We start from the raw sequence: 4,820 nt of genomic DNA, 5'->3' as shown, positions 1-4,820 counted from the left end.
TCATCTTCATCAAAGTTCTCCAAGCTCTTCATCTTCTTCATCAAGTTCATCATGGATCCTCAACAACAATCTGTCTACAACTACTCTCAGCAAATGGAAGCAACGGAATAAACTCCAATCTCTTCTCAACAAACAACTGCTACAACTGGTGTTGTCTCTACTCCAATATACAAATAACCACATATTCTGAACCGTGAACCTCATATTCACCTTGCCACTCCATTTGACAAACTTGAAGTCATGTGTGAATCGCTGGTAGATTTTGACAACATGAAGCACAATGGAATAGACCTCGCTGAGGAACTGAGAATGCAAGGGTGGGAAACCTATTTCCAAAGACTCTATGGTCCCGTCTACACCTATCTAGTAAAGGAGTTCTGGCGCTTCGCAGACGCAGATGATCGCTACATAGTCTCACATGTTTTGGGGGTCAAGATGGTCATCACTGAGAAATCCATCGTCTCCCTTCTGAATATGGAGAAGACGGGAGGAAGAAGGTGTTGGTGTAAGCCCTAGAGGCCAATACTTTTGGTACTTGTATCGAATTATTTATTATTAATAAAAGGTTTTTTATTTATTATGTTTGTTTAATAAAGTTCCTAGAATAGCTAGTCCGTTTAATGTATCAAGTGTGACTTGATCATGAGATCACATTAAATATAAGGACATTATTCTTAAAGTATCCGTAGTCGAGCTTTATTGTGAAGTGGGATAATATTAAAGCATTAAGACTATTATGTATATAGACTGATGATCACATCTCATGGATCATGGATAAGGAGTTATCAAGTCTTAAACATAGGTATGAATATTAAGAGTAATATTTATACTGGATTGACCCGCTATGAGAATACTATATAGAATGTTATGAAAAGTGTCATAAGTTATTCTCATGGTGATAATGGTGTATACCACCCTTCGACCTGAAACCACTATGGACCCTAGATGTAGAGTCGAGTGCCTTGTTGTTGATCAAACATTGTCCGTAACTGGATGACCATAAAGACGGTTGATGGGTACTCAACAAAGCATGCTAAGGGACATGAGTGACCTAGATGGAATTTGCCCATCCTGCGTAACAGGATAAATGTCTATGGGCCCAATATTGAACTGGACAAGGATGACACGGTTTATGCCTTGTGCTCAATATAGACATAAGGGCAAAAGGGTAATTGTACACATAAGTATTATCACAAAAGGATTTGTCATATCACATGACATTTTCGTGTCTTGGGTAGCAGTGATGTGTTGCTAGATACCGCTCACTGTTTATTATATTAAATACGTGATTTAATATAATTGCCAATCCCGCGAAAACCTACAGGGTCACACACAAAGGACGGAGTGATGAGAGATATAGTAACTAAGGAACACCTTAAGGTACGGTACACTTAAGTGAATTGTAGAACATCGTAAGGTACGGTGTACTTAAGTAGAATACGAAATATGGTAAGGTACCACGCGCTTAAGTGATTTTGGCATATTATAAGATATGGGCCACATACACTTAAGTGGGCTTTTTAGCTTATAGCCCACACAAGTGGTTCTATAAATAGAACCCTTGTGCAGAAGCATTAGTGCAGTTGCATTTTTTTGTTTTCTCTCTCTCTCTCTCTCTCTCACTCTCACTCAAAGCCTTCATTCGTAGCAGCTAGCACTGAGATTGAAGGAATCTGTTTGTGTGGACTGGGTAGAGGCGTTGTCGTTGTTCAATGTCCGTGATCGCTCCGTAGATCTGCATCAAAGGTTTCAATCGTCACAAGAGGTAACGATTCTATCACTGATCATGCCCATTCGTAAGGATCACTAAAGGAGAAATTTTTAATTTCCGCTGCGTTTTGGATCGCCCTTCTCCTTCAGAAGGATGTACAATATCAATCCTAGGGCAAAGTACATATCCCAAGAAATTGCCCCAACCATCTTTCAACAGAACGCTGAAGGCAACTCCTCCAAAAACAAGGAACTTCACCAGAACCTCCTGTCCCATCTCAAAAAATACGATTCCTCGCGATGGTCGAGGAAAAAATTACGTTCGAACAGAGTCGCCACCGAACTTTATTTATCCCAATAAAGGGATAGGAAAATATCGATAAAACCCTTAAGGAATGGAATAATGGTCGTCGCAACCATATTCGGGTTCGGGAGTGGATTACGTAAGGGGAAGGTATTAGCACCCCTTACGTCCGTTGTACTCAACGGGAACCTTTTAGTTCTAATGTGTGTTTCGTGTGTTAATTTATGTTTGTTTGTCATCTTTGGGTTATGAAATATTAAAAATAGAAATGGATGAGAACCTCAAAAAGGGAAAGGGGAGGTTTTTTATTAGTGTGCTCGCGAAGATACAACAATCTCCTGCCTACGTATCCTTAAATAAGGAAATCAGAGCATTCGTAGTTCGGGGAACTACGGTTGGTTGGTGTTTTTTAATGAACAATTGTTTAGATCGCATCCTAAAGGCTAAACGTTGGCTTGTCTACTCTCGGCGGAGGCTTAAGCGCTAGTTTGTTGTGCGTATTAGAAAGGATTAGCAATGTTCTTTCTGAAAAGAGTTTTTGGTCACACGGGGGTGACAAGTTGGGTTAATATGTTTGATGTTTTGACTGGTTAAGATGTTTTGATCGCACGGGGGCGCGAAAGATATATATTTGATGTGGTGAGACATTTTGTTGGATGACGATTACTCGGATGGTCGAGTAAGACAACTCGTATCCTAACAATCGGGAAAGGGAATAGAAGACTCTATACCGCTTTCTTTTTCATCTTTAATTGTGAAAGGATCTTAATGATGATTAAGGTATTTTAAATGGATGACGAATACTCGGATAACCGAGTAAGACAACTCGTATCCTAATAATCGGGAAAGGGAATAGAAGACTCTAAACCGCTTTCTTTTTCATCTGAGTGATTATGAAAATAGGTTTGTGTATGGATGGTGTACTTTAGAATAAACGACAAGTGCTCGAATGGCTGAGTAAGACAACTCATATCCAAGCATTTGAGAAGAGGAATTGAAAACTCAAGACCATCTCCCTTTTCGTACAGTTTGTTAAGAAAATGATTTGATTAAGTTGTATGTTTGCGGAAAATGACAACTGTTCGACTGACCGAGTAAGAGAACTCGTAATCAAACAATTGGGGAGTGAAGTTGAAAACTCAAAATCAACTCCCTTTTCATTTGGCTTACTGTGAAAAATATTTGGATTTAACCGGGGTTTGGAAGTTTGTAGAGGAGCGACAATTATTTGACTTACAGTATAAGTTGGTGGAAAATGACAGTTGTTCGAATGACCGAATAAGAGAACTCGTATCCAAACAGTTGAGGAGAGACTCAAAGTCATCTCCTTTTTCATTTCGTTATTACGAAATAGTTTGTGTGTTTTGGTTTAGAAGTTTGTAAAGGAACGATAATTATTTGACTAACCAAGTAAAAGAACTTGTATTCAAATAGTCGAGGAGAAAAATTGAAGACTCAAAGTTATCTCCCTTTTCGTTTCTTATTATAAAAGGATTTGATTTATTTGTGCTTAGGTGGATAGAAGTGACGACTATTTGACTAACCGAGTAAGAGAACTCGTATTCAAATAATCGAGGAGAGGAATTGAAAGCTCAAAACCATCCCCATTTTCATTTCCAAATGAAATGGTGTTTGATTGTGATTGGATACATTCTTTTAATTTTTAATGAAAATACTCGACATCGGATCGAGTTTTTAACTTTGTGTTTATGAATGAAATGAATTTTATTTAGTGAATCGATCATCTAATCGACCAATTAACGATCGATTAGGTCTCATTGTAAGAAAGCCCAAGAGTAAGCTGTGTGAGGTTGATGGCGATGCTTTAAAAGCGATCGACTTACAAAGGTGTTTGAAAATGGACTCGATATTAAATAGAAAATTGTAGGATTTATTTGTGGTTTGAAGTTGTTTTGAAATGATGATGAATTGGTTTAGAATAGACTCGAAAGTGATTATGAATTGATTATGACATGAAATAGTTTTTTTGTTTGAAATAATGTGAAGTTGTGATAATGGGAGAAATCAATCAATTTCTTTTTAACAAAATTAATTTATCAAAACTTGCTTAAATCGGTTAATTGAATTAATTAAAATTAATTATCAAAATTATTTAATTTAACCAAATAATTAAGTTAATTAAAATTGATTCATCAAAATTAAATTAATTACAAATTTTAATCAATTAATTAAATCAAAAGAGAGAAAAAATAAAATAATAAAGTTAATTTACTTGATTGAATTGTATCGGTGTACCCAAACCGGTTTGTGCAAAAAGACAACATAACCAATGTCATTTGCAAGATCCAAATGCGACAAAAATATTCTATTAATTTATTGAGGTTTTGGCGGCATACCAACATGAAATTGCCGAACCCGTGATTCAAAGTCCAATTTATTTACTATAAAAATCTAATAGCAACCACATAAATCATTCACAATATCCCAAATGTAATACCAACCATGGGAGGTCTAAAAATGGTAAATGGGCCTAAAATTAATGACTATAGCCTAAATTAAATCCAATTAACACTAATAAAACAAAACAAGAAAAAAGATGATGAAATTAGAATAGGGGCAGCGTCCCATTTGATTTGCATAAACCATTTTTCTAAACTTTTAGAATTATCCAATAACCAACAGACATGTGACAATGCAATGCTCATTAAATAAATAATAAAAACAATGGTAAATGCTCATAAAATGAAACGAAAATGCCTTATCTCTCTCCTATTCAAATCATTAACTTCAAACCACATAATCTTTCCTTCCCTCTTTCTCAGATCCAAGGAAAATAACAAAAGCA

Source organism: Lathyrus oleraceus, chromosome 5 (genome assembly GCF_024323335.1).
Source record: "Lathyrus oleraceus cultivar Zhongwan6 chromosome 5, CAAS_Psat_ZW6_1.0, whole genome shotgun sequence".
Lineage (NCBI taxonomy): Eukaryota > Viridiplantae > Streptophyta > Magnoliopsida > Fabales > Fabaceae > Lathyrus > Lathyrus oleraceus.
This window is presented reverse-complemented; position numbering follows the sequence as displayed.